Source organism: Oncorhynchus kisutch, linkage group LG25 (assembly GCF_002021735.2).
Source record: "Oncorhynchus kisutch isolate 150728-3 linkage group LG25, Okis_V2, whole genome shotgun sequence".
NCBI classification, from domain to species: domain Eukaryota; kingdom Metazoa; phylum Chordata; class Actinopteri; order Salmoniformes; family Salmonidae; genus Oncorhynchus; species Oncorhynchus kisutch.
This window is the reverse complement of record NC_034198.2, coordinates 5,217,926-5,241,982: the sequence shown is the minus strand read 5'-3', so window position 1 is coordinate 5,241,982 and position 24,057 is coordinate 5,217,926. Positions and strand designations below refer to the sequence as shown.

Sequence of the window (24,057 nt, the reverse complement as noted above, 5' to 3'; positions counted from 1 at the left end):
GTAACATTGAACCTGGTAGGTTAGCTACCTGCAGATTCATGCAGGGTAGTAATGTTATGAGTTGGGATTATGGTTAATTGTTTAGCTAGCTAGATACTTTTCTAAACAAATGACTCCACTATGCAAGTAACTATTTCAATATAATGTTTGTCACTGCGACAGCTGTCCATAGACGAGGCAGAATAAGCTCAACACCCGTTGAATATGGCCGCTGTCAGTAAACGTTAGGGGGGAAAAACGTAATTCAATTGTTGCCAGCAGCACAGTTGCAGTCACCAACACTCTGGATAACAATAGCCTAACCAGCTCTGCTAGGGCGAGTAAAATGATCAGTGAGCTGTTCTCTCATTTGTGTCTGGAAGAAGCTAGCCAGTTAGCTTGGGTGCTTGACTGCTGTTGATAGGTCAGAACGCTCAGATCAACCCTACTTTTCGGCCAGATCGTCCAGTGTGCGCTCTGAGTTTGCGAATTTCGAGAGCACACTCTGGCACACCAGATTAAATCAAACAACACACCGTAGTATAAACCAACCTTTAGTCTTGATCTTTGGTTGTTTGGTACATAACCTCACATGTGCATCCTTAGAGATGGGTGGGGCTAAAGCTCTAAAGGGTGGGGCTAAAGCTCTAAAGGGTGTGAACAATGCCGAATGGGTGTAGACAAAGCAGAACTCTCCAGTAGGTACCAAAACATTCAAGGGACATTTTCTCAAAAGTGGGGTTACACGTTTAGGAACTTTCAAAGCAAAATTACTTTCCCTTTGTTCCTCAACTGTACTGTATGATATACATTTTCTAGCTCTGAGTCGCTACTTTTATCCAATGTTAAAAAAACACTTCCAAATTTTGCTACATAAGACCGAATCGAGCCGGTTGGTCATATATTGGCTTTGCTTGAATTGCCCTGCAAATGCATTGTTTATTAAATTTAACAAATTGAGTTAGGCTATATGGTCACCAGATCCATTGTTGTATTACTTGTGAGGCACAGCTGAGTGAACAAACATTTTTTAATAAATAGCTTTTCATTTTTTTACTGGGCTAATGGTGCCTGCATCTGATGGTGAGTCTCAACGAGGGAGAGGGCAACAGACTGACGGTCCGCCTCTCAACTCAACATCCCTCCACTCTCCCTTTCCTCCACTTAAACTGACCAAAAAGGGACACCGTCTTCCAACTGATGGCAAAAGTCAAGTCGCACCGCATTATTTCTGCCTCGCACAAATTCATGTTAAACCTATGAACAGAGAAGGTGAAATATTTCTCGATTTATAATAAAATGCCTGCCGCTAAAATAACACAAGCTTATAGATACTTTCCTGCTCATTCATTACTGCTGCAGTGCTTGTTGTAGTGCTGAGTGGAAATAGGAAGAATGTGAATTTCATGGCTTATAAAAGGGTTGAAAACAATTTGTTGACACTGCTGAGTAAACTCAAACATGAACTCACTCATAAACAGCAGCTCTTTGCTGTATTCATTGACACTCTCTAGTCATGGTTTTGAAATTTCACAGTATCAACTTTGATGTAGCTTTCTTTTATACCTGCTACGTTACTGCAGACACTTTATTTATTTATTATTTCACCTTTATTTAACCAGGTAGGCTAGTTGGGAACAAGTTCTCATTTACAACTGCCACCTGGACAAGATAAAGCAAAGCAGTTCGACACACAACAACAGTTACACATGGAATAAACAAACAGTAGAAAAAAGTCTATACATTGTGTGCAAATGAGATAAGGGAGGTAGGGCAATAAATAGGCCATGGTGGCGAAGTAATTACAATATAGCAGGTAAACACTGGAGTGATAGATGTGCAGAAGATGAATGTGCAAGTAGAGATACTGGGGTGCAAAGGAGCAAGATAAATAAATACAGCCCATCCAACTCCCTCATCCCCATAGTATTTACAGATGGGCTCTGTACAGGTGCAGTGATCTGTGAGCTGGTGCTTAAAGCTAGTGAGGGAGATATGAGTCTCCAGCTTCAGTGATTATTTGCAGTTAGTTCCAGTCATTGGCAGCAGAGAACTGTAAGGAAAGGCTGCCAAAGGAGGAATTTGCTTTGGGGGTGACCAGTGAAATATACCTGCTGGAGCGAGTGCTACGGGTGGGTGCTGCTATGGTGGCCAGTGAGCTGAGATAAGACTGGGCTTTACTTAGCAAAGACTTGTAGGTGACCTGGAGCCAGTGGGTTTGGCGATGAATATGTAGCGAGGGCCAGCCAATGAGAGTGTACAGGTCGCAGTAGGTAGTATATGGGGCTTTGGTGACAAATGACATTGCCGAAGTCGAGGATTGGTAGGATGGTCAGTTTTACAGGGGTATGTTTGTTAGCATGAGTGAAGGATGCTATGTTTTGTGAAATAGGAAGCTGATTCTAGATTTAATTTTGGATTGGAGATGCTTAATGTGAGTCTGGAAGGAGAGTTTAGTCTAACCAGACACTTAGGTATTTGTAGTTGTCCACATTTTCTAAGTCAGAACTGTCCAGAGTAGTGATGCAGGGCGGGCGGGCATGTGCGGGCAGCGATCAGTTGAAGAGCATGCATTTAGTTTTACTTGCATTTGGAGGCCACGGAAGGAGAGTTGTCTGGCTTTGAAGCTTGTCTGGAGGTTTGTTAACTTCTTGAGTGTACTGTTAGCTCGCTAGCTAACAGTACACTTATCGATGGCGCCTTATCGATGGCGGTTATATCGTTTAGGACATTGAGCGTGGCTGAGGTGCACCCATGACCAGCTCTGAAACCAGATTGCATAGTAGAGAAGGTACGGTGGGTTTCGAAATGGTCGGTAATCTGTTTGTTAACTTGGCTTTCGAAGACCTTAGAAAGGCAGGGTAGGATAGATATAGGTCTGTAGCAGTTTGTGTCTAGAGTGTCATCCCCTTTCAAGAGGGGGATGACCGTGGCAGCTTTCCAATCTTTGGGAATCTCAGACGATACGAAAGAGGTGATCTGAGCCATTCGATTGGCCAGCAGTTGGCCAGATTTGCTCTCCGTGCCTGCCGTTAAGGCAGAGTTTATACCTTTAGACAAAATGGCAACAGTTCACCTACCCGGCGGGCAGGGCAGATGATTCGGCTGCCCCTACCGCCAAGAGCCTGAGACTAATTAAAATAGGAACAAGACCTCATAGTTTTTTTTTTACAGAAATGTTTTTCGATCGACTAGGAATGCATTGGAGATCAACCGGTTGGTGCTCTTGCCTGCGGTCTTGGGGGATACTATGCATCCGCGCACGGGTGCAGTATAGAGCGTACATTGCTCCCACCTCCCCCACCTCCATTCCTCCTTACCCAGCTCAGAGCGATTCCACCCTTTTGGTCTCTTCCCCTCTTTTCTTCCCCTTGTCTCATCTGGTTCTATGTTTTTGTTAGAGGCCACTTGATTAATGATGACAAAGACTCCGATAGAGCAGAACTAATGTAAATAAAAACACAAGTGCTTCGAATAGCCACGAGAGGAGAAATTGATGACTGGGCTTCCTCTGCTGTATTAGTCCTATGTACATTTATATAGCCCTTACTCGTGTGGAGTCAAGTCAACATTCTGGGGGGGGGGGGGGGGGCAGCATTGACGCAACTGTAATTGCCTTCCTTTCCTAGGTCTACATGCTTTTCCAGGAAATATCCAACTAATCACAAGCATGTGCTCTGCTCTTACAGCTTTCAAATGCGTGTGTGTAATGTACTACATGAAGAAAGGAAAATGGGGAACAATGCTGCGCGAGGGTGTGATATACACAAATGTGTGCAGTAGTATAATAGTAGTTGTCACCAGTCGGCATCCATTAACTTTTATAGGCTATACTTGTTTCCCTCCGTTCGGCTTGTAGATGTTTTTACCGCGTCGGACAGCGTATTTACTCATCGTCACCGCTTTACTCTCCCATGTGCCTCTTTTTGGCTGAATCGATGACTCTATACAGCCAAGGGTGAAGGTACGACCGCTATTTTTATCCCTTCTATTTCATCCCCCTGTCCAAATCTCTACTGATGTGTCCTCGGCACTGAGCTCTTTCCCTCTTTTCCACAGGGGGTGTCTGTTCCATTTCTCACCCTTGTCCGATTTGCGTTAGTATCAGATTTTATGTATGCACCTTGTGCCTTTAATTGCAGTCCTCTGTTTTGTGTACATTGCATAAACACCTGCTGCCATGGCTAGGGGTGTACCCTCTCCTCTCCTGCCTCCTCTGTTCCTTGGCAGCAATCCAGGTCATCCCTCGCTCCCTTCCTTCCTCACTCCCTCCTCCCCTGTTCCGAAACCTTGAGTCTGCTCAGTTGCGTTGTCTCTGTCTCTGTCTCTCTCTCTGTGTCATTAGCTGCCAAAGAGTCTGTTCTTCCAGGCAAAGTTTCACTTGACTGAGCATGCTACTTGCAGTAGCAGGGGCTTGGTATATTATTACCACAAAGCTGTTACAAACAGTATAAACTAGCCTCTTTCCTCAGGAGCCTGGCGTGAACACAGGGCAGGAAGCCTCTTAACAACACCCACACCACTCAACCACTCTCTTCCTGGGTATTTTGGGCACTCAACCTTTGCGGTCCGAGGTGAAGAATGCACTGTGGCGGATGTTCTGTCGCCTCACTGTGTTTGTGTGTGACAGTCAGAGGCCTATTTGGATTGGCTCAGGTTTCAGGGTAGGCACATGTGCTGGAATGGGCCTCTGCCTCATTTGCACCCTGACCCCCAGGGGTCATCGTCCATAACCACATGAAACATGAATGTCACTTGCCCTCCTGCTAAAGCTATTTGTCTTCTCCTAGGTAATTTGTCCACATCCAAAATCCCCACCTGCTTCAGCCTGAAGTCTTTCCACCTCAAAAAGCAAAAAAATTGGATTTTGACTCCACAAATTGTTCTGAAATCATCACCATCTGTTAGAAACACAAGAACATTTTGTTGAAATATAATTTAATCTCTGAGAAATGAAGCTAATTGATTACACACAAATGTTTGTATTTTTACTTCATATAGGATTCATATACTATTCATTAATATAATACCTAATATTTGATTTGGACCAACTTCTTTTCTTTTTTTTCTGACAATGAGTTCGACTTGAGGAATCCTAATAAAGGGCCAAAAGCCACCCAGTGATCCCCCAGTGTAACAGTATAGCTTCCATCCCTCTCCTCGCCCCTACCTGGGCTCAAACCAGGAACACATAGACAACAGCCACACTCGAAGCAGTGTTACCCATCGATCCACAAAAGCCGCGGCCCTTGCAGAGCAAGGGGAATAACTACTCCAAGTCTCAGAGCGAGTGACGTTTGAAATGCTATTAGTGCACATCCAGCTAACTAGCTAGTCATTTCACATCGGTTACACCAGCCATTTGGCTGATAGGCTTGAAGTCATAAACAGCGCTGTGCTTGCGAAGAGCTGCTGGCAAAACACACAAAAGTGCTGTTTGAATGAATGCTTACGAGCCTGCTGCTGCCTACCATTGCTCAGTCAGACTGCTCTATCAAATCATAGACTTAATTATAACATAATAAAACACAGAAATACGAGCCTTTGGTCATTAATATGGTCGAATCCGGAAACTATCATTTCGTAAACAAAATGTTTATTTCAGTGAAATACGGAACTGTTCGGTATTTTATCTAACGCGTGGCATCCATCAGTCTAAATATTCCTGTTACATTGCACAACCTTCAATGTTATGTCATAATTATGTCAAAATCTGGCAAATTAGTTCGCATTGAGCCAGGCTGCCCAAACTGTTGCATATACCCTGACTCTGCGTGCAATGAACGCAAGAGAAATGACACAAATTCACCTAGTTAATATTGCCTGCTAACCTGGATTTCTTTTAGCTAAATATGCAGGTTTAAAAATATATACTTCTGTGTATTGATTTTAAGAAAGGCAGTGAGGTATTTTTAGGTACAGTCATCCAACGATTGTGCTTTTTTCGCAAATGTGCTTTTGTTAAGTCATCCCCCAGCGTTGCATCGATTATATGCAATAAACAAGTAATATCATCAACCATGTGTAGTTAACTAGTGATTATGATTGTTTTTTATAAGATACGTTTAATGCTAGCTAGCAACTTACCTTGGCTTCTACTGCATTTGCTTAACAGGCAGGCTCTTCGTGGAGTGCAATGAGAGGCAGGTGGTTAGTGTTGGACTTGTTAACTGTAGGGTTGCAAGATTGGATCCCCCGAGCTGACACGGTGACAATCTGTCGTTCTGCCCCTGAACATGGCAGTTAACCCACCGTTCCTAGGCTGTCATTGAAACTAAGAATGTGTTCTTAACTGACTTGCCTAGTTAAATAAATAAAGATATATCTTTTTTTTTAATTTTTTAATCGGTGCCCAAAAATACTGATTTCCGATTTGTTATGAAAACTTGAAATCGGCCATTCCGATTAATCGGTCGACCTCTAATAACGACCCACATGCCCGAGCGCAACCGCACGCGTGCACACAACCTCCCCCCAATCCGAAGATGAACTCAACACTTCAAACAGCATCAGCGGAGCAGGGGAGCTCATTCCACCATCCCTCCTTATCATCCATCAGAAACAAAGATCTCGACGCTCGACAGTTATCTACTCCCATTGCTCTATATCAAACCCTGATTCTACACTCTACAGGCGTTTTTTAAATGTCAGTGTCTTTTGACGCATCCCCAAAGTCATTACTATAGTGAATGATTGTCCAAATGATCAATGTGGTCAGTTAACCTTTGACTCTCTGACCTTAACTTGAGTAATGTGGCCATCTAAAGATGAATGTGGGCAACAGACAGATGCAGCTGCACTCACATGTAGTAGCAGCCTACTCATTGGTAGTAGTTGCAAGCCTAGTTTCACCACAAACACACAGGGTGTAAAACAGCCTCATGGGTTTTTATTAATAAACATACCAGGTAACATCCCTCCTTCTACATTCAATAGCTTTTAGATTAACTAACTTCTTAGTAATGACTCGGGACGTTGGTTTTGATATGATAGCTTCTTTTAGTAAGAATACTTGTTTACGTTACGTTTAACAACAATTGTTTTGGTACAGAGCAATGCAGGTAAGATGCTGTCGGAAAGTCAGCCACAATCACCAGCACCTGCACATAATTGGCGCGTTATCACTCATTCCTCTCGCAAGGCATTCTGGGACTTGCAGTCAAAAGCGTAATTCAACACAACCCAATACCATTACATATGCAAATAAATCTAAAGAAATATCTCATCTCAGCTCAAAGAATAAACTTAAACATTAACTCTAACACATTAAAGTTACAACAATAGCCTTTATTCGAGTACAAAATAGTTGGTTAAACCATTAAGCTACAGTGCATTGGGAAAGACTCCTTTACTTTCTTCCACATTTTGTTACGTTACAGCATTACTCTAAAATGGATTAAATTGTTTTTTCCCCTCATCAATCTACACAACACCCCATAATGACAAAACAGGTTTTTAGACATTTTTGCAAATTTATTAAAAATAAACTATAAACTAAGTAACATAAGTATTCAGACCCTCTACTCAGTACTTTGTTGAACCACTTTTGGCAGTGATTACAGCCTCGAGTCTTCTTGGGTATGATGCTACAAGTTTGGCACACCTGTATTTGGGGAGTTTCTCCCATTCCTCTCTGCAGATCCTCGCAAGCTCTGTCAGGTTGGATGGGGAGTGTTGCTGCACAGCTATTTTCAGGTCTCTCCAGAGACGTTTGATCGGGTTCCATGCCTGGGCTCTGGCTGGGCCACTCAAGGACATTGTCCCAAAGCTACTCCTGCATTGTCTTGGCTGTGTGCTTAGGGTTGTTGTCCTGTTGGAAAATGAACCTTCACCCCGGTCTGAGGTCCTGAGTGCTCTGGAGCAGGTTTTCATCAAGGATCTCTGTACTTTGCTCCGTTCATCTTTTCCCAGTCCCTACCGCTGAAAAACATCCCCACAGCATGATGCTGCCACCACCGTAGGGGTTTCCTCCAGATGTGATGCTTGGCATTCAGGCCAAAGAGTTCAATCTTGGTTTCATCAGACCAGACAATCTTGTTTCTCATGGTCAGTCTTTTAGGTGCCTTTTGGCAAACTCCAAGCGGGCTGTCATGTGCCTTTTACTGAGGAGTGGCTTCCGTCTGGCCACTCTACCATAATTGCCTGATTGTTGGAGTGCTACAGAGATGGTTGTCCTTCTGGAATTTTCTCCCAGCTCCACAGAGGAACTCTGGAGCTCTGTCAGAGTGAACATCGGCTTCTTGGTCACCTCCCTGAACAAGGCCCTTCTTCCCCTATTGCTCAGTTTGGCCGGGCAGCCAGCTCTAGGAAGAGTCTTGGTGGTTCCAAACCTCTTCCATTTAAGAACGATGGAGGCCACTGTGTTCTTTGGGACCTTCAATGCTGCAGAAAGGTTTTGGTACCCTTTTAGATCTGTGTCTCGTAACAATCCTGTCTCTGAGGTCTACTGACAGTTCCTTCAACCTCGTGTGTGTGTGTGTGTGTGTGTGTGTGTGTGTGTTCCTTTCCAAATCATGTCCAATCAGTTGAATTTACCTCAGGTGGACTCGATGATGATCAATGGAAACAGGATGCACCTGAACTCAATTTCAAGTCTCACAGTAAAGGGTCTGAATGCTTATGTAGATCAGGTATTTCTGTTTTTTAAAATTATTTTCTGTTTTATTTTACCACCCTTTTTCTCCCTAATTTCGATTATGTCTCATTGCTGCAACTCCCCAACGGGCTCGGAAGAGGAGACGGTGGAGTCATGCGTCCTCCAAAACATGACCCGCCTAAACGCACTCCTTAACACCCGCCAGCTTAACCCGGAAGACTGCCGCACCAGTGTGCCGGAGGAAACAACACTGTTCAACTGGCTACTGGGGTCAGCATGCAGGAACCCTCTCTGCCACAGGGGGTCGCTAGAGCGCGACGAGCCAAGTCAAGACCCCCTGGCTAAACCCTCCCCTAACCTGAACGACGCTGGGCCTATTGTGCACCGTCCTTTGGAACTCCCGCCCATGGCCGGTTGCGGCATAGCCCGGGACTGAACCCTGGTCTGTAATAACACCTAGCACTGCAATGCAGTGCCTTCGACTGATGCTCCACTTGGGAGCATGTTTTCTTTTTTTAACAACCTGTTTTTGCGTTGTCATTATGGGGTATTGTGTGTAGATTGCTGGAACGTAACAATATGGAAAAAGTCGAGGGGTCTGAATACTATACTGAGTGGTTGTTTACAGGAAGTGGTCAGGTGCACGTCTCATTGATAAATGAAAAGGGAAGCGTCCTCTAATGATGGTGTACACCCGGCAATGCCACGTATTGATTGAAAGATTGAATGCGCCTCTCAAGGGCCTTTCCAACAAGAAGCATCACTCCAGCACTGTTTCTTTTCCTGCCCTTCGTTTTTAGGTTCCCCTCTTTTTTTATTTATCTTCGACTTCCACACAAGCTTCTGGAAGGGGAAAAAGGAACACAATTCATCACCGGGGGATGCCGATAGAGAGAGTGTGGGTAATATGAATGAAGAGTGTGATAATAGATGAGTAGACATCACACAACAGTCAGAGGGAAGTGCTTGCTAGAGTACTTAGTTTAAAATGGAGCAGTTCATTTTTCATTTCATTCTTTTGAAATGAGTGGGTTAGATTAGTCATTGACATTGTGTAGGTGTATAGCTGAGTAGGGGTACATTTTAATACATTTCAGTCAATTCAGGATTTTTTTTTAGCTGTACTCTTAATGACTTCCATGTGTAGTTCAACTAAGAATGTATTAAGAATTGAATTCAACTCTGCTGTATGCCGATACTGCATGGTTTCCGTCAGGAAAATGTGGCACCGGACATTTACCGAACATTTGAGAAATTTACCGGACCCATTTGCTTTGGGTGCGTAACCTGATTAGGGCGTCCACCCATGGTGCTCAGAATGACAGAAATCACATTTTAGAATATGATCATTCATAATTAGCAGAGCATGCAAGTCGAGGATGCAACGACGGTTTGCTGTCCTTGGTGAATCCTGATGTGCACATTAAACATGTTAGATTTAACTGTCCACATTTACTTTTCCTCAGCCAACAAGACGAGTAACGAACAGTAAAATCACTAGCCTTTGTCCATCTAGTAGTAAAGGTTAGGCTACTTATTCTATTGGTCAGCTTGTTGAGAAATAGCTTATTCCAAACAGACTTTGGGACAGTTGTGGGATGAAGGAGCCCAAATTCATACACCCAGTAGGCCTAAGCTACATAATAAAAACATACTGTACCTTTTTTTTAAATGAGTCTGAAACGGATCAGAATGTTTCGCTTGATGTTAATCAACTATTATTTCTTCACATTGTAAGTACATCAATGCACAAAAGGCAGTAGGCTAGGTGTAAATGTTTGTACCATAATGCAATTAGTGGGAAGGTAAGCCATGCCTCATAAGTATTAAAACGTTCAGGGTTCAAACAATTAAGTATATGTTTTCAAAATGCATACTGCCTCCAGTTCATTGCACAGTGGTGAATAGGTTAAAAAGCATTATTTTGCAATGGGATTTTTTTCTTCTCCCGGACAATTGATTGGCGCCAATTTTATTTACCAGCTTTTCAACAAACAAAAAAATCATCAGGCTAATGGAAACTCTGCTATAATGCAATGTGATCTTCATTTGTCTGTTTTTATGTAAATTTTTATCTGCTCCAAGTCCTTTTGAAATGATTAATTCTCCTCTTATACCCATGTAGAGATGATTGTGTCAAGGGACCAGAGGTTAATTGCTCTTTTCTTAAAGACATTTTAGGAATACGTTCATTTATTTTTGGGGGGGTTCTTTGTCAGACCACTTCTCAAGCTGAGCTCATGGAAAACACTTAATGTACTTGTTGAGTAGTTCAGGGAAGGCTAGTTTGGTCTAATGTTGTTTTTCAATGGGCGGAGCCTATTCATGTGGCTGTGGCGCTGTCGCTTCGGAGCTGGGAAGCAGGCCCTGACAAACTCAACCCCGGCATCATTTGTTTGGATGAGAGTCGTCAGCGCCTGTCGCATAGCTCAGGATGAGGTGTCACCTGGAAAATGTCCTGCGACTCATCCAGATCTCCACGGGAAGAGAAGGGGTGGGGGAAACCGACAGGGAGAGAAATTAACCTCTGGGCTCCTCTTTATTTCACCTTTATTTAACCAGGTAGGTCAGTTGAGAACAAGTTCTCATTTACAACGACCTGGCCAAGATAAAGCATAGCATTGTGTGGAAAAAAAACAAGTGTTACACATAAACAAATAGAAAAATATATGTACAGTGTGTGTGTAAATGTAGGGAGGTAAGGAAATAAATGGGCCATAGAGATTAAATAATTTCAATTTAGCATTAACCCTGGAGCGATAGCCCTGCAAGTAGAGATACTGGGGTGCAAAAGAGCAAGAGGATAAGTAACAATATGGGGATGTGCTATTTACAGATTGGCTGTGTACAAGTACAGTGATCGGTAAGCTGCTCTGACAGCTGACGCTTAGTTAGAGTGGGAGATATAAGTCTTCAGCTTCAGAGATTTTTGCATTTCGTTCCAGTCATCGGCAGCAGAGAACTGGAAGGAAAGGTGGCCAAAGGAAGTGTTGGCTTTGGGGATGACCCAATGAAATATACCTGCTGGAGCGTGTGCTACGGGTGGGTGTTGCTATGGTGACCAGTGAGCTGAGACCAGGCGGGCTTTACCTAGCAAAGACTTATAGATGACCTGGAGCCAGTGAGTTTGACGACGGATATGTAGTGAGGGCCAGCCAAACAGAGCATACAGGTCGCAGTGGTGGGTAGTATATGGGGCTTTGGTGACAAAACGGATGGCACTGTGATAGATAACATCTAGTTTGTTGAGTAGAGTGTTGGAGGCTATTTTGTAAATTACTTCACCAAAGTCCAAGATCGGTAGGATAGTCAGTTTTACGAGGGTATGTTTGGCAGCATGAGTGAAGGCTTTGTTGCAAAATAGGAAGCCAATTTTGGATTGGAGATGCTAATGTGAGTCTGGAAGGAGAGTTTACAGTCTAACCAGACACCTAGGTAGTTGTCCACATATTCTAAGTCAGAACCGTCCAGAGTAGTGATGCTAGGTGGGCTGGTGCGGGCAGCAATCGGTTGAAGAGCATGCATTTAGTTCAACTAGCATTTAAAAGCAGTTGGAGGCCATGGAAGGAGTGTTGTATGGCATTAAAGCTTGTTTGGAGGTTAAGTGTCCTTAGAAGGGCGAGATGAATACAGAATGGTGTCGTCTGCATAGAGGTGTACCAGAGAATCACCAGCAGCAAGAGCAAAATCATTAATATATACAGAGAAAAGAGTCAGCCTGAGAAATGAACCCTGTGGCACCCCCATAGAGACTGCCAGAGGTCCAGACAACAGACCCACCGATTTGACACTGAAATCTGAGAAGTAGTTGGTGGACCAGGCGAGGCAGTCACATGGCGGTTATGATATCGTTTAGGACCTTAAGTGTGGCTGAGGTGCACCCATGACTAGCTCAGATACCAGATTTGGGGTTGTACCAGGTAGGTTCCTTGATGATTTGTGTGAGATTGAGGGCATCTAGCTTAGATTGTAGGACAGCTGGGGTGTTAAGCATGACCCGGTTTAGGTCACTTAACAGAATAAACTCTAAAGATAGATGGGGGGGCAATCAATTCACATATGGTGTCCAGGGCACAGCTGGGGGTTGAGGGGGGTCTATAGCAAGCGGCAACAGTGAGAGACTTGTTTCTGGAAAGGTGGATTTTTAAGTAGAAGCTCAAATTGTTTGGGCACAGACCTGGATAGTATGACAGAACTCTGCAGACTATCTCTGCAGTAGATTGCATATCCACCCCCTTTGGCAGTTCTATCTTGTCCGAAAATGTTATAGTCAGGGATAGGATTTTCAGGATTTATGGTGGCCTTCCTAAGCCAGGATTCAGACATAATAAAACAAAGTTAGGGAGGAGGCTTCTAATGTTAACATGCATGAAACCAAGGCTTTTACGGTTATAGAAGTCAACAAAAGAGAGCACCTGGGGAATGGGCGGGCTGCGCGTGGGCTGCAAGGCCTGGGTTAACCTCTACATCACCAGAGGAACAGGATAAGGGTACGGCTGAAGGCTATGAGAACTGGTCGTCTAGTGCGTTCGGAACAGAGTAAAAGGAGCCGATTTCTGGGCGCGGAAGAATAGATCTAAGGCTTAATGTACAGACAAGGTTATGGTAGGATGTGAGTACAGTGGAGGTAAACCTAGTCTCTCCCTCTACTTCTTTATCTATCACTTTCTTTCACTCACTTTTTTTTGTTGGTGGGTGGGGAGGTTGCTGTGTGATTCCAGTTTTACCAGTGAGTGCTAAGGAGTTTGGGTTGTCAAGGTGTTTCAGCAGAACAAAGCATGGGTGCTGTAGCATACAGTAATAGGCTCAGGACCAGGACTCGAGTCTGACACAAGTCCTGGATTTCATGACTTGTAATTTGACTAAGACTCTACCATTGGCGACTCGGATTGGACTCTCCTTCTCGCTTTCACTTGGACTGGATAGGCAATGATAAGCAGAATGCGCATTACTAGATGCTAACCAGTCACTGTCCTTCTTGTTAGCTACTCTTATCCTGGTTAAGAAACACAAGCTGTTTTACCACATTTTAAAACAATGGCAGTTAGTTTAATAGTCAAACTGTCTAGCTATGTTTCTCTCTCCCCCTTGAGTATAGCAAAGTAGGCTGTCTTTGAATTTGCCATCTCGCTCAACCCTCCCACTTTCCCCACTGTATCCCATAGCCAGGTTCAGACGAGCCTCCCTCTTTTCTACAGAGGAAACGTCTTGTTTCTAGCCCAAACTGTTCAGACGTTATGACTCATATTACCTATGTTTTTACTTTTTTTAACCATATCGCGGCCCGTTCTACAACTAGGCTGCTCTGATTTAGGCCAAAGGGACTCGTGACTTGACCATTGGTGACTCAAGCACAGGGGATTTGGGACTCGGACTCTAGGTTTAGGCTTCAATTCAGTGATTTAGTCGAGTCACTGTGTTAAATCATGACAGGATCTGTACAAACCCCGTACACACATTTCCATCTTAGCACTATATACCATAATTGTCTTTTACTCTTTTGTGTTTGCATTGGCTGGAAACACAGCCCACATACAGCACTTATACTTCAAACCATAATTATTTCACTCAAACAGAAAACCCCTCAAAGTCCTTTGCTAAAAACGACACCCTACTCTGCTATCCATCCAAAAATACATGTCTTTAGGGCCGGCCCAGTTAGCGGATATCGATCGCGCGACGTCTCTGTGTAATGGAAAGCTTTTACAGGACGCGTGGCTATTGATAGGCCGATCCATAACGTTGGCTGTACAGTGGGGGCATAAGGTGCCTTGCTCTGGCGGACGATGCATAAATTGTCAGCGGGAGCAAGCATGAAGTCAGAGATACTACAGTAAGTGGTGGGCCCCATGATGGAGGAGAGAATGAGGAGAAATTAAGAGGAGAGGAGAACAAGAGGGAGGGGAGGGGGGAACAAAGAGTAGAGGGAGGAGAGTAGAGTAGAAGAACAAGGGAGGAGAGACCGGGGATAAGAGTAGACAAAACGTCAGAGTAGAAAGGAGTGTTCGGCGATGGAAAGAAGAGAAGGGGAGAAGAATAGTGTAGTAGCAGTGAAAGGTGTGGGATTTTAGAGATTCAGGGATATGTATGAGAGTAAAGACATGAGTGGAAGAAAACGTCTCGAGGTTGTGGTCGGATAGATCCTTTTTGTTTCCGTGTTTGCGGAGCTCACCGTGAACAATACAAAGCAGCGAGGAGGAAGATGAGCGCTCCTCCTTGTCCCTGTCCCACATTCAGCAGTGCTGTGCCTGTCTAAATGAGAAGGCCTTCCTTTAATGGGCTAGCCTGGGGCTCTCTCTCCCGCTCCACAGTGCCCCACTGGGTCTGCACTATTAACACTGACACACAGTGAGAGGAGAGGCAATAACACAGCCCAAATTACCTCACACACACATCCAAGATTATGATGAATTCCTCTGCTGATTAGTTAGCCTAGCTAAGGAGGGAGATGGGTGCACAGGCTGGTTTGCATAAATTGGGGTGCAAATTATATGGAAAAGAATTAATATTCATATACTGCCCGACAGGTACTTCTTCAATTGGGGGCTTCCCTTTTTAGTTTTATTAATTTGACCATTTTTAAAAACAAGTCACAACTTGAAAAAGACGTACATTGTGGTCCTCTTGTGACAAGATGGCTTGGCAAGATCGGCAACACGGTTGTACACAGAATGGCAGCGAAAGATCTATTAAAAACAAAAGATAAAAGATAAACCTCCCTCAATAGACGAGTTGCTGTTGAAGAGATGGGCAGTAGGGGGCACTCATCCCCATTGAACAATGACACTAAACACCTGGGACTGTATAAGCTGATCTAGAATCAGTTGGTTTTTTTTCTTCTCCCTTTTTTAAATCATAATGAATAAGATTATATAGATGGGCAATCTTATCCTAGATCAGCACTCCTGCCATGACACTTTTTGATGATGGTCCCATGAAGGACCATCTCCACAGCTCTTGCAGCATGAAGAACCCCTATTATCCAATATCCTCTACATTAAAGAGGAAGTCTTCTACAGTGGAGGTAAGCTGAGCCCCTTATTATCCCCAGATGATATTATATAGGGAAAGGACCATAACCCAGCCCAAATTAGGCTCTAGTTGGCTAGGCTAATAGAAAAGGTTGTCGTTAATTGTGCCTTTGGATGGGATCCTCTCCCCCAGCACTGCTCCTAAGGCTCCCAGCTGCTCTGAGGCAGCTGGATAACTGGCTGCTGAAAGGCTCCTCGAGCCAGAGCGAAGAGACCAAAACGGGTGTTGAATTGAAAGGCCTCAGCTAGCTCGGCGGTGCTTGCTAGTGCGATAAATGTACTGCGGACGAGCCAATGTCCTCTGGCACGGCGCCCCGCCGAGGAGTTTGTCGAGTCAACGAGGACCACCTGGGCCGCGCGGTAATTGCCGTTGGCAGCGCAGAGGAGCAAAAAAAAGCGTTTGACTCGTCAAAGTTTACTGAGGTATTGTTGAACCCAATTTGGAGGTTTGGCTGAGGATAAATATTTACTGTAAGAGACCCAAGGATCAATGTTGTCATTGTTCCCCTGGTGGTGTGGGCAGTATCAATTGGAATTAACCATCTGTAAAATCAACAACAACAACAAAATTCACATCTGATCTTCATTGGGCTCTTTGGCCTGTTTTGACACTTCAGTTCGGCGTAGTGTTGCTTGTTATTTGGACTAGTTGGGTTAATTGAGTGTGTGTGTGTGTGTGTGTTTGTTTCTCTGTGTTTGTCGTATTCTCTGTGTGGTCAATAGTGGCCTTAAGGATCAAGGTCACTATATGAAGACTGTGGTTGGGGACATGGCCCTTTTGTGTGTCCGTTCCCTCCCCAGGGAGTATCATGGATGGATGACTGCATGCTGGCTGGAATAGCATTAGCGCTAATCTCATTTGGTGATAAAAATACGTGTGTGTCTGGGGAAGGGGTGTATCTGACCAGAGGCAGGCTCGCATGAGGGGCCTTCACAGTCCACCACCCGGGTCTTTTTCTGGTGGGCATTTGTCCAGTGTGTTTGCTTTACTGTCCCTCTGCCCACTGCCTAGCCCCCTCCCCTTCCTCTCTTACTATCTAGCCCCCTCCCCTTCCACTCTCACTGCCTGGCCCCCTCCCCTTCCTCTCTCACTACCTGGCCCCCTCCCCTTCCTCTCTCACTACCTGGCCCCCTCCCCTTCCTCTCTCACTGCCTAGGCCCCCTCCCCTTCCTCTCTCACTGCCTAGGGCCCCCTCCCCTTCCTCTCTCACTGCCTAGGGCCCCCTCCCCTTCCTCTCTCACTGCCTAGGGCCCCCTCCCCTTCCTCTCTCACTGCCTAGGGCCCCCTCCCCTTCCTCTCTCACTGCCTAGGGCCCCCTCCCCTTCCTCTCTCACTGCCTAGGGCCCCCTCCCCCTTAATCTTCTACTTTCTTTCTCTATCCCTCTCTCCATATCCCTTTTTCGACCCGGTGCACCCTGAAGTCAAGTGTCCTCATTGTTCCCCAGTGAGTCTCTCTAGCTGAAGAGGGCCTTGCTCTGCTCCTTGGCATTTGGGCCTCTGAGCTGGCATCATTTGAATAGTCCATAAACCCCAGCTTCAAGAGTCCCTCCATTGTTTCCCACCAAATGACTGTGTGTGAGAAGGGAGTTATCTGATTCGATCGTTGGATGATTAGGCCGCTGCAGCCTCAAAGAAACTAATCGTAAAACAACAATGACTTTAACGTTCTTTCTCTCTCCAAATCCTGCACTGCCAGGTTACATAAATCATATCTAGCCTGAGCCTTCATTCATTATGCTTTGTTGTGTTCGCGTCAATAACCAGTGAATGCATAACTAGCCTATAAGAATGCATAGCTAGTCAATAAGAATGCATAACTAGCCTATAAGAATGCATAGCTAGCCTATAAGAATGCATAACTAGCCTATAAGAATGCATAGCTAGTCAATAAGAATGCATAACTAGCCTATAAGAATGCATAGCTAGCCTATAAGAATGCATAGCTAGCCTATAAGAATGCATAGCTAGCCTATAAGAATGCATAGCTAGCCTATAAGAATGCATAGCTAGCCTATAAGAATGCATAGCTAGCCTATAAGAATGCATAGCTAGCCTATAAGAAGGCTTAGCTAGCCTATAAGAATGCATAGCTAGCCTATAAGAAAGCTTAGCTAGCCTATAAGAAGGCTTAGCTAGCCTATAAGAATGCATAGCTAGTCAATAAGAAGGCTTAGCTAGTCAATAAGAAGGCTTAGCTAGTCAATAAGAAGGCTTAGCTAGTCAATAAGAAGGCTTAGCTAGTCAATAAGAAGGCTTAGCTAGTCAATAAGAAGGCTTAGCTAGTCAATAAGAAGGCTTAGCTAGTCAATAAGAAGGCTTAGCTAGTCAATAAGAAGGCTTAGCTAGTCAATAAGAAGGCTTAGCTAGTCAATAAGAAGGCTTAGCTAGTCAATAAGAAGGCTTAGCTAGTCAATAAGAAGGCTTAGCTAGTCAATAAGAAGGCTTAGCTAGTCAATAAGAAGGCTTAGCTAGTCAATAAGAAGGCTTAGCTAGTCAATAAGAAGGCTTAGCTAGTCAATAAGAAGGCTTAGCTAGTCAATAAGAAGGCTTAGCTAGTCAATAAGAAGGCTTAGCTAGTCAATAAGAATGCATAGCTAGCCTATAAGAATGCATAGCTAGTCAATAAGAAGGCTTAGCTAGTCAATAAGAATGCATAGCTAGTCTATAAGAATGCATAGCTAGTCAATAAGAATGCATAGCTAGTCTATAAGAATGCATAGCTAGCCTATAAGAATGCATAGCTAGCCTATAAGAAGCATTCCCAGAGCCAAAGTTTGCAATAAAGCAATATCTACAGTGTGTTTTAACAGCTGACTCAGTTCTCAGCTAACAAACAAACAAAACCCTCTAACTGATAACATTGAACAAATCACTCTCCAGTTCTACTGGGCTACCAGTCCGTCCATCTTCATTTGAGATGCAGTAGGAACGCTACCTTTGCTCTGTCTGTAGGGATGATCGGAGTTAGCTGTAGCACATGATTTGCGCTTTAAATCTTTCAAAACAGTTGCTTTTTCAAAAGCAGAATCAAAAAATGCCTTCTGGTTGCAAACAAAAAATGACCCACAGCATGCACCCCTAGAGGCAGGAGCAACCAGCTCAGGAGGGAGGGGGAAAAAGACTGACATCTGAAACAGTGGAAGCTCTCACAGGCACACATTGGCAAACGCACTCTATTTTTCTCAATTACCCCACCCATATGTGCACAGTGTAGACACGCACACCCCTCCTGCTCTGTGTGCGTCTTTGTTCTGCGTCAGGCTCTTCTTGGCATGTTAATCATAATGGGTCTCATTATCCAGCTCGATGAGTGGGACCTGTCTGTCTGGGGGGATATGATGGCTGGATATGATAGCCATGATGGCCTACCCTTTTATCACACACACACGTACACACACACACACACATCAGTCGATCTCACACACAAGCACACTCGCACAGACACATCAGTCAATCACTCTGTACACACACTCATATACCCATAGGAAGACCATAAAGATCATCAAGGACAACAACCACCCGAGCCACTGCCTGTTCACCCCGCTATCATCCAGAAGGCGAGGTCAGTACAGGTGCATCAAAGCTGGGACCGAGAGACTGAAAAACAGCTTCTATCTCAAGGCCATCAGACTGTTAAACAGCCACCACTAACATTGAGTGGCTGCTGCCAACACAGACTCAACTCCAGCCACTTTAATAATGGGAATTGATGGGAAATGATGTAAAATATATCACTAGCCACTTTAAACAATGCTACCTAATATAATGTTTACATACCCTACATTATTCATCTCATATGTATACGTATATACTGTACTCTATATCATCTACTGCATCCTTATGTAATACATGTATCACTAGCCACTTTAACTATGCCACTTTGTTTACATACTCATCTCATATGTATATACTGTACTCAATACCATCTACTGTATCTTGCCTATGCCGCTCTGTACCATCACTCATTCATATATCTTATGTACATATTCTTTATCCCCTTACACTTGTGTGTGTATAAGGTAGTAGTTTTCGAATTGTTAGCTAGATTACTTGTTGGTTATTACTGCATTGTCGGAACTAGAAGCACAAGCATTTCGCTACACTCGCACTAACATCTGCTAACCATGTGTATGTGACAAATAAAATTTGATTTGATATGTTTGCCTGTCCATACACAAGCAAACACACACATACACACATACATACATACATACATACATACATACATACATACATACATACATGCATACATACATACATACATACATACATACATACATACATACAGTGCCTTGCGAAAGTATTCGGCCCCCTTGAACTTTGCGACCTTTTGCCACATTTCAGGCTTCAAACATAAAGATATAAAACTGTATTTTTTTGTGAAGAATCAACAACAAGTGGGACACAATCATGAAGTGGAACGACATTTATTGGATATTTCAAACTTTTTTAACAAATCAAAAACTGAAAAATTGGGCGTGCAAAATTATTCAGCCCCCTTAAGTTAATACTTTGTAGCGCCACCTTTTGCTGCGATTACAGCTGTAAGTCGCTTGGGGTATGTCTTTATCAGTTTTGCACATCGAGAGACTGACATTTTTTCCCATTCCTCCTTGCAAAACAGCTCGAGGTCAGTGAGGTTGGATGGAGAGCATTTGTGAACAGCAGTTTTCAGTTCTTTCCACAGATTCTCGATTGGATTCAGGTCTGGACTTTGACTTGGCCATTCTAACACCTGGATATGTTTATTTTTGAACCATTCCATTGTAGATTTTGCTTTATGTTTTGGATCATTGTCTTGTTGGAAGACATCTCCGTCCCAGTCGCAGGTCTTTTGCAGACTCCATCAGGTTTTCTTCCAGAATGGTCCTGTATTTGGCTCCATCCATCTTCCCATCAATTTTAACCATCTTCCTTGTCCCTGCTGAAGAAAAGCAGGCCCAAACCATGATGCTGCCACCACCATGTTTGACAGTGGGGATGGTGTTTTCAGGGTGATGAGCTGTGTTGCTTTTACGCCAAACATAACGTTTTGCATTGTTGCCAAAAATATTTTTTTTTTTGTTGAAATTTTGGTTTCATCTGACCAGAGCACCTTCTTCCACATGTTTGGTGTGTCTCCCAGGTGGCTTGTGGCAAACTTTAAACAACACTTTTTATGGATATCTTTAAGAAATAGCTTTCTTCTTGCCACTCTTCCATAAAGGCCAGATTTGTGCAATATACGACTGATTGTTGTCCTATGGATCAGTCTCTGATCAGTCTTCTCCTTGTATGAGCTGAAAGTTTAGAGGGACGGCCAGGTCTTGGTAGATTTGCAGTGGTCTGATACTCCTTCCATTTCAATATTATCGCTTGCACAGTGCTCCTTGGGATGTTTAAAGCTTGGGAAATCTTTTTGTATCCAAATCCGGCTTTAAACTTCTTCACAACAGTATCTCGGACCTGCCTGGTGTGTTCCTTGTTCTTCATGATGCTCTCTGCGCTTTTAACGGACCTCTGAGACTATCACAGTGCAGGTGCATTTATACGGAGACTTGATTACACACAGGTGGATTGTATTTATCATCATTAGTCATTTAGGTCAACATTGGATCATTCAGAGATCCTCACTGAACTTCTGGAGAGAGTTTGCTGCACTGAAAGTAAAGGGGCTGAATAATTTTGCACGCCCAATTTTTGATTTGTTAAAAAAGTTTGAAATATCCAATAAATGTCGTTCCACTTCATGATTGTGTCCCACTTGTTGTTGATTCTTCGCAAAAAAATACAGTTTTATATCTTTATGTTTGAAGCCTGAAATGTGGCAAAAGTTCGCAAAGTTCAAGGGGGCCGAATACTTTCGCAAGGCACTGTACATACATACATATACACACACAGACAAAACTGTAGTAAGATACATTTACTCACACACACACTCGTATACATTCTTGTGCCAGACACACTCAGTCAGGCCCTTCTCGCCAGGCACATTGAACATTAGTAGCTCAGCTTGCCTTCAGACTGGAGGGAAGGACTGCAGGGGAGGGATGAAACATTGAACTTATCCTGTTTTCCCACCCATCACCATTTCCCCTCTCTCACTCCATCCCATATCTGTCACTTGTTTGGAGGACAGGCTTGTCCCCTGAGGTACAATACATGGGGGACTGAATCTCCTCTCCCTGTATTAAAGAATGCTTTTACAACATGGCTGAAGCCATGACTCCACGGTCATATCCATCAGTACCAAACAGAAGAAAATGGACTAAAACAGGGAGTGACAACCTGAACTTGTACAAAATAAACACTTGTTTCCCTAATGAATACAACCCATATGTAGTTGCACAACAAAACCCTTTCATTGACTGGTAATGCATTGTCGGTCTCTCAACCTGCATTCCACTCCGATCTATGAATTTAAAGCACTGCCTCCTAACATTGTTACAGTAGCCACATTTTTCAGTGTGAGTGACCATTAGGAAACCCAGTTAGATGTAGTATAGTTGGTGAGGAAGCTGTAATGTGTTCCCGTCATGACTGACCCTCCCAGCTGAGCCAGTCCCAATTGGCTGTCATTTGTGTGTGGGGGGGGGCGCTAAAAAGGCTCCCAGACTGAGACTGCTAATAAACTTAATTTGAGCTAATGTTATTTTCCTTTTCTCCCACTTTGTCCCACTCTTTCTGCCCCTCTCTCGGTCTCTTGCTTTCTTTGTCTTTCCTACTCCTTTTTTTTTTTTTTTTTTTGCTCGCTCTCTTGATTTTTTCCTTCTCTCGCTCTTCCCTTTTTTCTCTCTGATAGAGGAGGGATATCGATGCCGCCTGCCATCCAGCATCCACCCGGAAGCGTAGTTGGCCGGTGAGCAGACCACTCCATCAGGCTGAGCACTGCCATTAGAGAAGGAGAGCACCGGTAGGCACACGCACTCTCGCTCACGACTACAGCCTACTGTATTAGTATTACTCCTTCTCCACTGCACTGTGTCCGAATGGTAGACCGAGCTACTCCCTATGTAAAGTTAACTTGTGCTGAGTTTTTGATTGCTATGTGTATGTGAGGACATACTTACTCCTTCCCTATAATTGATGTGGTAGTGGGCTTTCACATGCTCATTGGAGTGTGTGTAAATGCACAGCTGTGTGTTAATTTGGAGAGGAAGTTGTGCTATCGCTGTGGAGTGTTTGAGGTGGAAAATGGCACAGGTACATTTCCCTGTAAATGTCTGGTCTTTGTTTGAAATGTAAACTCTGTGGCGAGGCTTGTTTTTTTTCTCCCCTGCTGATTGCGTGTGATGCAGCTTGTGCTGGAAAATGGTATGTGGTAGGGTTGTCGCGATACCAGTATACTCAAAGGTATCGTGTCACGGAAACCAAACATGAAGCGGACTAAATTTCCTGAGGGAAAACAGTCCTTATGTTGGAAACAAACAGCCTTGTGTTGTCACCCAGAATCACCTTTATTTTCCTTATAGCACATTTTTCAGACTGTTTTTTTTAAAGGACCAAAGAGTTTAGTCTGCTTTTTGTTTTTCCTTTTTTCCAAGGAAAGTCAGGTAGTGTAGTGTAGTATCGCAGTACTGTATTGTGACAACCCTACGCAGGTAGATTTCATTTTCGACATCCTTTGGGTGTTTCGTCAAAGTGTAAACTCTTTAACAGGACCTGTGTGTATCACCATCTATGCTATAAGATCTGCATTACAAGATACCAGTACATCCCATTTCGGCTTCCCCTTAATTTGAATCACTTCCCCATGTGCCACAAGTAGGGGCCCATTTAGGACCAGCTTAGACCACTAGAACAAGCATTTACAGCCTAAAATGAAGATGATCAGAAGCATCTACCACAGAATTCAGTCATGGTTGACATATCTCCTCTTCAATTAAACTCACATCACATAGTAATTGCGGTTACAGGGAAATGTCTTTATTCTCTTCTCGTGAGCAAATCACTCCTGATCTTGCCCCACTCCTGTTGATGAGGCCCGAAAGCTTTGAATTGTGAAAGACTGTTCTGACTTGAGTATTTTGTGTTATCCCATTTCCTTCCGAATACCGTTCCACACGGATTTTCCTCTGCCCATTTTGATTTTGTCGAGACCGATTCCACGCGAGGAAAGACAAGGTTCTATATTTCTCTGAGCTGGAAGGGGGATGGGAGAGGGTAAAGCCGAAATCTCATGGGCATGAATTATAGATCACTGTTTCTTTTCGGACCCGTTTAAAGTGCAAGTGTCCTACTGTTGCCCGTGTTGGACTACAAGATTTCGATGAAATCCATAGGAAAAAACGTCTGCTGTATGAGCTTGCCAGTCCCTCCACCTACAGGGCTCTGTGTCTGCCAGTGGTAACCCACCCAGACATGTCTGTATTATTTAATAATGCAGCAATAACAATAAATCCTACAGGCTAATCACCATCAGCTCTCGCCTCCAAACCTGAGCGACGCAACATTACCCAGCGCTCCCTTCA

The 24,057-nt window shown here is 43.9% G+C and overlaps 1 protein-coding gene across 3 annotated transcripts in view; it reads left to right on the top strand.

Moving 5' to 3' along the window:
* Nucleotides 1–24,057, top strand: part of LOC109875680 (retinoic acid receptor alpha) — a 273,460-nt gene that overhangs the window by 48,346 nt on the left and 201,057 nt on the right. For all 3 annotated transcript variants that reach the window (XM_031804752.1, XM_031804751.1, XM_031804750.1), the window contains exon 2: nucleotides 22,389–22,499. The gene's annotated coding sequence lies outside the window, so the exon portion shown is untranslated. The remainder of the gene's footprint in view (nucleotides 1–22,388; nucleotides 22,500–24,057) is intronic.